Source organism: Panthera tigris, chromosome B4, assembly GCF_018350195.1.
Source record: "Panthera tigris isolate Pti1 chromosome B4, P.tigris_Pti1_mat1.1, whole genome shotgun sequence".
In the NCBI taxonomy this organism is placed as follows: domain Eukaryota; kingdom Metazoa; phylum Chordata; class Mammalia; order Carnivora; family Felidae; genus Panthera; species Panthera tigris.
Genome location: NC_056666.1, coordinates 52,100,110 through 52,111,326, shown reverse-complemented (window position 1 = coordinate 52,111,326; position 11,217 = coordinate 52,100,110). Strand labels below are relative to the sequence as shown.

At 37.8% G+C, this 11,217-nt stretch overlaps 1 pseudogene; it reads left to right on the top strand.

Moving 5' to 3' along the window:
* Nucleotides 1–1,049: 1,049 nt before the first annotated feature.
* On the top strand, nucleotides 1,050–1,173 carry LOC122240720 (annotated as a pseudogene).
* Nucleotides 1,174–11,217: the final 10,044 nt, after the last annotated feature.

Below are 11,217 nucleotides of genomic sequence, written 5' to 3'. Positions count from 1 at the left end.
ACAACCATAAGATCATGACCTGAGCTGAAATCAACACTTAACCATCTGAGCCACCCAGGCGCCCTAACTGTTGTATTTAATAGTCAACCACTATACTCCCAGATCCTAAAAGGAACTTTTTTTTTCACATGTCAATATATCTTACATTTGATATAATAAGCATTCTGGTTTGTATTTTCTTTCTAAATATTATGTATAAAATAACAGTGCATCTTATATAATCCATGGCCTCTTGGGTTTGCTGAAACATTTCATAACTGAATATACGGTCACCCTGAAAAGTAAGTACACATCTTAGAGAGATTGTTAGGGCACCTGGGTGGCTCAGTTGGTTGGGCGGCCGACTCCGGCTCAGGTCATGAAATCGCAGTCCATGAGTTTGAGCCCTGCGTTGAGCTCTGTGCTGACAGCTCAGAGCCTAGAGCCTGCTTTGCATTCTGTGTCTCCCTTTCTCTCTGTCCCTCCCCCGTTTGCAATCTGTCTCTCTCTCTCTTTCAAAAATAAACATTAAAAAAAAAAAAAATTTTTTTTTTTAATTTTTTTTTCAACTTTTTTTTTTTATTTATTTTTGGGACAGAGAGAAACGGAGCATGAACGGGGGAGGGGCAGAGAGAGAGGGAGACACAGAATCGGAAACAGGCTCCAGGCTCCGAGCCATCAGCCCAGAGCCTGACGCGGGGCTCGAAATCACGGACTGCGAGATCGTGACCTGGCTGAAGTCGGACGCTTAACCGACTGCGCCACCCAGGCGCCCCCAAAAAAAAATTTTTTTAAAGAGAGATATTGTTTATCATACTTTATTTAACATTCTCTCCTCACCACACACTCATCCCCAACAAGCACATAATCCACAGCATATTAACACCATATGGCTATGTTAAATTTTGTAACATGAGTTTTCATAAGATTTTATAATAAACTTCTAAAGCTGCAATAAAATATTTGTGCTTCAACTACCATTGTCTAGGCTGGTGGAAAAAAAATCTTTATTGTCTTGCTAAAAGGAAAGTTCTGTGACATTGACTGTTAGAATACAAAAGAATAGTTTCATCGATTCTCGGCCTTTTGGCTAAGATCAAGTGTAGTACAAAAGAATACAGTTTTTCATTCTTTTATTTATTAGTGAGTTCATTTTCATTAACCAGTGTATTAGTCTGCTAGGGCTAACATAACAAAATGCCACAGACCGCGGGGCTTAAACAAGTATTTATTTTCCCACAGCTTTGGAGGCTGGAAAGCTAAGACCAAATGCCGTCAGGATTGGTTTTGATGAGGCTTCTCATTCTGGCTTGTAGATGGCCACCTCCTCACTATGACCTCACATGGCCTTTCCTCTGTGTGCAGGTGTGGAGAGAAGTCTCTAGTATCTTTTCCTCTCCTTATAAGGACACCAGTCCTATGAGATTAGGGCCCCACCACTCTGACCTCACTTAACCTCAATTACATTCTTAAAGGCTCTATGTCCAAATATAGTCACATTGGGGGTTAGGGCCACTCAGGCTCCCCAATAAAAATCATTTATAACAATATTTACTGATAATTTACCACGTGCCCTAATCTATACTAAGTGGCTTACACATACTATCTCATGTGATATTCATGGCAAACTTCTGAGATAGGTATTTCAGTTCAACATGAGATAACGGAGGCTTAGAAGCTAAGATCATTTCCCAAAGAGATACAAATGGTAGGTGGTAGACTTGGTCTTAATTCAGGCCTGCCTGAGTCTAGAATTCAGGCTCTCAACTTCTATGCCACACTGCTTCCATTTAAACTCTTTTCATATTCATTATTCAGAGTGGACTATGAAAAGAACATGAAAAGATGTGTGAATGATAATGTACACAAGTAGAACCAACAGATCATGCTGAAAACCCCTGAATTCTTGTTAAATCCAACCTCTTCAGTCTAGGAGTCCAAGTTCCAAAATTCACCCAACCCTACACGTTCAGTCATATGCCTCATTATACCTCACTATCATCCCCATAGCCACTATCCATCCCAGAAAGGCCCCTACATCTCAGTAGTGGACTCTCTTCCTCATCACATCCAATCCTCTCCCTTCTGGTTTCTCTGCCTGAAGTGTCCTTCCCTCCCATTTCATGTTTGTCCAAACCCAGTGCTGCCTTTTCCAAGAAGCCTGTCTGATCTTCTTTCTCCCTCATGGGTCTCAGCATTTTGAACTTGTATTAGAGACAGAATTTTCCTTATATTTTTTTATTTTCTTTTTATTTTTCCTCTCTATTTCTGGCTCCTCCTATTAGATTTTGGATTTCAGGAAGAGAGGAAATTGGCAGTATGTGTTTTTGGAAGTCACATAACCTTCTAAGCCTCAGCTTCCTCGTCTTTAAAATGAGATAATAATATTGCCAGTAAAATGCGGCCTCAGGGTAAAGTTTGGATTAAGAGTGTGGCTATGCCAATGGCACGGTTGGAGCTAGAGAGTGTTATGCTAAATAAAATGTCAGTCTGAGAAAGACAAGCACTATATGATTTCACTCATATGTGGAATTTAAGAAACAAAACAAATGAATGTGGGGGAGGGTAGGCGGGGAGAGAAGGGCAAAGAAAGAAACAGACTCTTAGCTTTGGACAACAGAGGATTACCAGAAGGAAGTGGCGGGGGGGGCGTTAAATGGGTGATGGGTATTAAGGAGGGCACTTGTGATGAGCACTGGGTGTTATACGTAAGCAATGAATCACTAACATTGTACACTTAAAACACTGTATGTTAACTGCACTGGAAATAAAATTAAAATAACAAAATTAAAATTAAATAACATAAAATGAAATAAAATAAAATAATAATGTGGCTATAAGACCCTTCGTTAAACTCAGAAATATTGAAGTTGTTTCCTCGTAGATCTTCTGAGAGACCATAAGATTACTAAGAATCTTAAAAGCATTCCTCCTATAGCACTCTGTGTCGCAGCACAAGGTAGAAGGGGGGTTTGTAAGTGTGGCTTTTGTCTAAAGGAGCAGATCCTAACTTGAAATACAGTTGTGTAGAAACACAAGTTACATAGGAAGTATGTAGGAAGCCTACAAAGTCTTTGGCTAAATGGGTCAAAGACAGTTCAAAATAAAAAGAGGCTTCGAAGCAGAAATCAAGCTGAGAGTGCTACTCAGATGCAAGCATGTGCCATTTCCTGTGGGAAACATAGTGTGACTTAGAGGGTTGACCCAGAACCCAGAAGGCAGACCCAGAAGCCACAGAAAATTACTTTCCAGTAGCAGAACCCTAATTAAAGAGTACTTCCTGTTCTCTGAGTCAACAGAAATGGTGGCTTGTGGCCAACTTGATTCCAAAATTGCTACACACCTCCTCTCTGCCCCCTTTTGGAACAGAGTTGCCCCTGTGGCTACCCTATCCCTCTCCCATGATTACGTGCTGGATACGTGTCAGACCATTTGTCTTTTTTTTTTTTTTTTTTTTTTTTTTAACATGGCTTTCCTTCTAAGGAACTACACCAAAGAATCCTGGCCACACTTTGGCTTAGCTCAGGCTGCTATAACAAAACACCATAAACTAGGTGGCTTATCAACAACAGAAATTTGTTTCTCACAGTTCCAGAGGCTGGAGGCCCACGATCAGGATGCCAGCATGATCAAGTCCTATTGAGGGCCCTCTTCTGGGTTTCAGAGGACTGACTTCATTAGATCTCCCATGGCTGGAAGAGAGAAAGCTAGCCAGCTCTCTGGCCTCTTCTTTTAGAGGCACTAAAGCTTTCAAATCTGGCCACCATCAATTCCCTCCCTTCCTGTTGTACATATGCCACAGCTCACTAAGAAGTAGGGGTAAGTTCCCCTTTCTTTGACCTGGGCTAATCCTGTGCATATTTTCACCTATAGGATGCAACATAGATGATGTTTGGGGACTTACAAGCCCAAACTTTGAAAGAACTGGCTACTCACACTTTCTGCCACTTGAAACTGTGTTAGAATATGCTGTAAGAAGCCCGATCCAGGGGCGCCTGGGTGACTCAGTCAGTTAAGCGGCCGACTTCAGCTCAAGTCATGATCTCACAGTTCATGGGTTCAAGCCTCACATCAGGCTCTGTACTGACAGCTCATAACCTGGAGCCTGCTAAGAATTCTGTGTCTTCCTCTCTCTCTGCCCCTCCCCCACTCATGCTCTGTCTCTCTCTGTCTCAAAAATAAATAAAACATTTTTAAAAATTTTTTAAATACATGTATAAATTAAAAAAAGAATCCTGATCCACATGGAGAAGCTGAATTGAGGAGAATCAAGGTCAGTGAATCCAGCTGAGCTCCAGACCAACAGCCAGCACCAACTGACAAGACATCTTAGATATTCTAGCCCATTCAAGCCTTTAGATGCCAACAGCCCCAGTAAACATCCCACAGACCAGAGGAATCACCCAGGTGATCCTAGCCAAGTTAAAGAATCATGAAAGATAATAAAATGTTCGTTTTTCTACACCACTAAGTTTTTGGTGGTTAGTAATGCAGCAATAAATAACTGAAATAATTCTTAGGTGACAATATGAACATAGTATATGATGATAATATAGAAAACAAAGTCAGGTCATAAGACTGGAAACACTGTGAAGATCATCTATTTTAGACCAATGTGTTCCTCACTCCAGGAGAGAAAATGTAGGCCACACAGTAAGTTCATGAAGAGACAATTCTAAAACCCATTTCTCCTGCCTTCCTAATCTATTGAGGCCTTCAAACAAAATGGCTGAACATACAGACCTATGTTCTCCCCATCAGTTACATTTCAGAATTATTCTTGAACGTGATATTAAATCCTATTTTATTCTTTCAAAAAAGAGCAGAGGCAGCAATTTCTTAGATGTTAATATAGAGTTTCTGAGCCGACATGTCTATGACTATGTGGTATGTCTGAGGCAATTTTTGATAAATTTATTTGAACGAATGATTTACAGAATGTCTCTCTTCATATAAAACTTCAGACGAGAAAAGGCTGATGGAGGAGAAAGAAACGTTCATTTAAAAAAAATTCTATAAAGAACAGGAAAGATCTGGCTGTTGTTCACAGTCATTTTTCAGGTGGCAAGGAGGTCTGGAGACCATATGTTGTTTTCAAGGTGAGGAGAATGCTATGGAAAGCGAAGCCTTAAAACAGCTATACTGTGCATGGCAATCTATGCTGAGTGAAATAAGTCAATCAGAGAAAGACAAATATCATATGTTTTCACTCCTATGTGGATCTTGAGAAAGTTAACAGAAGACCATGGGGGAAATGGAAGGGGGGAAAAACAGAGAGGGAGGGAGACAAACCATAAGAGACTCTGAAATACAGAGAACAAACTGAGGAGGGATGGGGATGGGGATGGGGATGGGGGAGAGGGGAAAATGGGTGAAAATGGGCATTGAGGAGGGCACTTGTTGGGATGAGCACTGGGTGTTGTAAGCCAATTTGACAATAAATTATATTAAAAAAAAAATAAAAGTGGGGCGCCTGGATGGCTCAATCGGTTAAGTGACCGACTTCGGCTCAGGTCATGATCTCACGGTTCGTGAGTTCGAGCCCCGCATCGGGCTCTGTGCTGACAGCTCAGAGTCTGGAGCCCGTTTCAGATTCTGTGTCTCCCTCTCTCTGACCCTCCCCTGTTCATGCTCTGTCTCTCCCTGTCTCAAAAATAAACAAAACGTTAAAAAAAATTTTTTTAAATAAAAAAATAAAAATAAATAAAAGTAATAAATAAATAAATAAATAAATAAATAAATAAAGCTACCCAAAATGGAGGTGTCTAGAAAATCATTCCTTTATCCTTTGAAGGACCCTGAAAAAGGGACTTTTTCTCAAAAACTTTTGATGATTCATTCTCAAGCAGATTTACAAACACGCCATCATCTGCTTTTCTTCATTTCTGCGACAACTATCTTATTCTTTGGAAACATAAACCAGAGGATTTGTAGTCTTTTAAACTGAACTGTTGTCTTTTAAAATGAGTATGTATTAAAATCTTAGCAGGGAAAACATTTGACGACAGTCTGATTTTATTTATGTGAACAAATGAGACAGAAGAGGGAGGAAAGTGTCCTTTTCACCATCGTACCATTGCTAGTTCTTAAATATACTTAATGAAATTCAACATTTTCAGTTTAAACGTCATCATCATGTGTCATATCACACAAATATTCAATGTACGTACTCAGTGTTGCCTGTCAAAGTATCAAAATTTACGGAAAAATATAAATATGAATGATAGAGGGGGGCCTGAGTGGCTGAGTCTGTTAAGCGTCTGACTTCAGCTCAGGTCATGATCTTGCGGTCCATGAGTTTGAGCCCCGCATTGGGCTCTATGCTGACAACTTGGAGCCTGGAGCCTGCTTTGGATTCTGTGTCTGCCTCACTCTCTGCCCCTTCCCTGCTTGCACTCTCTCTCTCTCTCTCTCAAAAATAAATAAACATAAAAAAAAAATAAATAAATGGATGATAGAGCTGTATTCTGGTAATTATATTACCATTATTTGCACCACAGGAAAAAAACTATGAGCTTTGAACAAACTGCATGGTTTGCCTTGGCTCCTTGCCTTGCAAAAGAAGTAAATATCTGGTATTAATTGCTAATTAAGCCAAAATTAAGACTCAATTCACCTCTTTAAATGGTCTTGATAAACCTACCCCTTCATTGTTCATAGGCCTTAATGAGTTGTGTTTTATAACTTCTATTTTTATTGCTTTCCAGATTATAGAATCTCTTTTCACATGAGACCTACTTATATAACTTGCTCTGACCCTTTTCTCTTCATAAAAATTCAATAAGCTTGTAACTAGCACATTATACCTTTACAATGTGTCATGGCACTTTTTATCGGTAGGAAAGGGGGCATGGTTTCCCAAACAGAACCATAGAAAGTTTAATTGTGATTTCTGTCACCAAAACAAGAGAACACTGAATATCTAATAAATAAGATTCTTGAACACAGAACACCGAATTTTCCAAATCAGCATTCTTACGAATTAAAAGATGAATCTGAGATTTGGATGAAATTTTCTCTGAAATATGCATAGATTAAACAAAAGGGAAAAGAATTAAACAAAAGGGAAAAGAAATAAAAGCATTTTAGGTTTTGTTCACTATTTGGACAGATATTTAATATGATACTATCATATGTATTGTTGCCATAATACCTACTTGTTCTTCTCAGGAAGAAAATATATCCGTCAATTTATCTTTTTAAAAATATTAATTAATATCAAAGTAATAAATGCTAAATGACAGTTTTGTTATTAAAATTTCTTTTAAAAAATTATACTGATAACCAGTTTATGTAAGCCCTACTGATTACATTTCTATGACTTTTTCAAAATGTATTGTTTTTACATAATCTTTATTGATAAAAAATTATCTTTTAATTTTTTTACTTAAAATTCTTTTGCTACATACATACAACTCTTTTGTTCCATGCATATAAAATGTATACAGGGGCACCTGGCTGACTCAGTTTGTATAGCATGCAACTCTTGATCTCAGGGTTGTAAATTTTGAGCCCCCTGTTGGATGTAGAGATTACTTAAAAATAAAATCTTTTAGGGGCACCTGGGTGGCTCAGTCGGTTAAGAACCTGACTTTGGCTAAGGTCATGAACTCGCTGTTGGTGAGTTCAAGCCCCGCATCAGGCTCTGTGCTGACAGCTCAGAGCCTGGAGCCTGCTTCAGATTCTATGTCTCCTTCTCTCTCTTCCCTGCTCACACTCTGTCTCCCTCTCCCTCAAAAATAAATAAACATTTAAAAAAAAATTTTTTTTAGAAAAAGGTTGAACCAATTAATAGTGCCTCCAAGAAATCGTGATTTGCCAATTTCTCCCAAATCTTATCAATGGATTTTTAAACTTTTGATTATATTATTCTTAGCTTGCTTTCCTTTCAACAATTTATAAATGTTAAATGAATATTTGTATATCATTGTATGCAATTTCTCTATCACCATAGCCATTGTCCACTTTTCCATTGCAAACTTAATAATTTCCTTAAAAATATTTTTCTTTATAAATATTTTTGATATCAGGCTTTAACTGATCATTTACCACACATATTTGCCATTTCTGTTTCTTTTACTTTCATTGCACAGAAGTTTTATCTGTGCCTCTAAAAGGAAAAGGAATCTCATATTTAGATAAGCACACCACTTTTAATTTTTTATGAATCTTCTTGGAATAGTTAACACTCTAATTAATGGGCGACCTATGACACAATGGCTTAACATACATTTAACAAACATGTTCTCACCCACAGTTCTTTCAACTATGTTAGAGAAGTATTCTCTAATTTTTGTGCTATGTATAAATTCCTAGCTGCAGGACAAACTGTGTATAATAGTGGGATGGAAAAGAGAAGGAGAATACTCATGTTATATCTTCATTATATTTATATTTCTTATATATCTTTTTTGTTCTATTATATACACTTTGGCTATCTTTTATTTTTTCCTATGTATCTTTCTGAAAAGTTCAGGGAAAAACTAAAAACCTGGTTCATTGTTTGTGACTACTCTGTCATACTAATATATAAGATGTTCATAACGGGAAATTGAGTGTGGGATATGTGGGAACTCTGAACGCCTTCACAATTATTTTTCTAAAACTACTCTAAAATAAAATTTTATTTTTTTAAAACTCTATTATATATCCAATTTAAAACTTACTCATCCAACACAACTTCCCAATCCCAAGCACCAGTCTCTCTTCCCCAGGGAAATCATTGGATCCCCCGAAGCATGATGTAATTGCACTTTGTTTGGTTCAGTCCCTGTGACACTGGTTCCAAATCCTCCCATCACGTGGCTTAAGGGACCCATGGATAAAGACTCCTCTTCTATAAGGGCCAGAGAGATAAAATTTCACAAAACTCTACTACAAAATCCTTTGAGTAAACTTCTTTCTCTCTCCAATGAAAATTAGTAAATGGGTCTAGTATATCTCTTTAATGTGGGATTTTAATAACATAGTACCCGGTTCTGGGACCTCAGCCAAAACCTAAGACAAAAGGAAAAGTTTCATTTAACATCATTTTACTCTAGCATAGAAGATTCTTCTTTCTTGTACAGTATTTCACCGAAATTTTAGTGGACCTGACTATTATATAGGTACCCCGGGTTTAGATTCAAAATCTCCCCAGAAATCACCACAACAACTCTTTAGGCCACATCTTTTGAAATCATTGAAAGGTAGATTAACAAATGTCCAAACCATCAATACACAATAGAACTCTGGCCATAAAGAGTACATTAATTCAATTTACACTAAATAGTCCTGCTGACCTCCTATTATCCTTGTTAGGTTAACATCTGAGTCTTAAAAATACTTAGCTTGAGACTATAATTGTAAATTAGTAGACACTGGTTAAGCTTCTCCTCTATTCTTCCTCACTTGCTTAGAGAAAATGTGTGTTGTTAAGACACAGCATGGTTGTGAGTGAATCTTGATATTCTTCAAGATTTTGGAATAAAAACTTGGCTTTGTCAAGCTTGGCTTTGGCTGAACAAAGTACTTTTCATGAAGATGGGAACTCAGTCTAGTGGGTAAGACAATGGATTTAGATTCAGACTAGATAACTGAATGGAAATGTTAACAGATTAGGCAGATATATAGGTCTGAAGCTCAGGATAAAAAGGGATGGAATTGTCGATATACAAAATACTTGAAACCAAGAAAATGGAGATTATTGAGGGGAAACGTGTTAAGTGGGCCAGGAAGACAGCTCCAGATAGAACCCTAAAAATTGCCAATTTAAAGGATAAAGAAAGACAAGCCCACAAGGCTAAAATTGATGAGACAGGAAGAAACGTAGAAGAGGGGAGGGTCATAAAAACAATAGAAGGGAGCATTTGAAGAAGAAAGGAGTCCATAGTGTTAAATACTGATAAAGAGTCTACAAATAAAGATTGATAAATTTTTGGATTTAGAACATGGAGTTCACTAGTAGAAGAGATTCAGTGCAGTGGTGGGCTAGAAGTTAAATTAGAATCAGCTGAAGAGGGGAAAGACAGTACATGGAAACAATGAATGAAGTTAACTCTTAACTGTTTTTATGAACATTGGTCATGCAGGGTATAAAGGAGTTCAGTTCACGGGCAAATAAATTTTTACAAAGCTAAGAGATACTAGCTCTTTACAAAAAAGTGCCAATATGGTCTCCTGGCTGCCTCAGTCTGTAAAGCATGCGACCCTTAATCTCAGGATTGTAAATTCAAGCCCCACGCGGGGAGTAGGGATCACTTAAAAATAAAATCTCCAGGGGCACCTGGCCGGTTTAGTTAGTGGAGCCTGCGACTCTTGGTTTCAGGGTTGTGAGTTCAGGTCTGAGTTGGGCATAGAGCCTACTTTTAAAAAAATAAATAAGTAAAAATAAAAAATAAAAAATAATTTTTTAAGTGCTATAAAGAGGAACAGGTTGAAGTATTGCACAATGAGGTTTTCTGGCCATTCACTCAATTCATTACTTTTTCCTTTTCACTTCTAATTTGAAAGAAGTTTAAATAAACCAAGTAAAAAAGCAGAGGATTGTTAGCATCTTAACTTAGTGAAGTTTCACCAGATATGCAGAAAATGTAATAAAAGAAAATTACATTGTGTCTTTTATTCTCCCCTGTAGTCCACTGGAAATTAGTACATTAAATTGATCCAACTTGGTGGGAGTAACTATCCATAGGGCTTGTTTTTTAAAGAAAAAGTATTGTTTAGACAGCAAAATTATGAGCCTACCTAGGCATGTTGCAAAGGTATTTGAAAAATAACTCAGACCAAGTTGTATGAATGGAAATGTGGTGCTCAAAGTTACATTCTGCTTAAAAAGGTTGTGATAAATAAAGATAAATAAAAAAACAATGTAGAACACACATAAGTCACTTCCTCATCTTCAGACATAATGACCTAGGAATAGCTCCCTTTTGATTTGTAGAGTATAAAATATTTTCTGAAAGTGAGAAAGAGGGACCAAGAAGTACTTAAAATTCTAGAGAGATTAGAAAGTTTTAAAATAGTCATTGTGGGTGGGGTGCCTGGGTGGCTCGGTCAGTTGAGTGTCCGACTTCAACTCAGGTCATGATCTCACCGTTCATGAGTTCAAGCCCCATATTGGGCTCTGTGCTGACAGTTCAGAGCCTGGAGCCTGCCTCAGATTCTGTGCCTCCCTCTCTCTCTCTGCCCCTCCTTGATCGCACTCACTCTCTCTCTCTCTCTCTCTCTCTCTCTTGAAAATAATTAAACTTTAAAAAG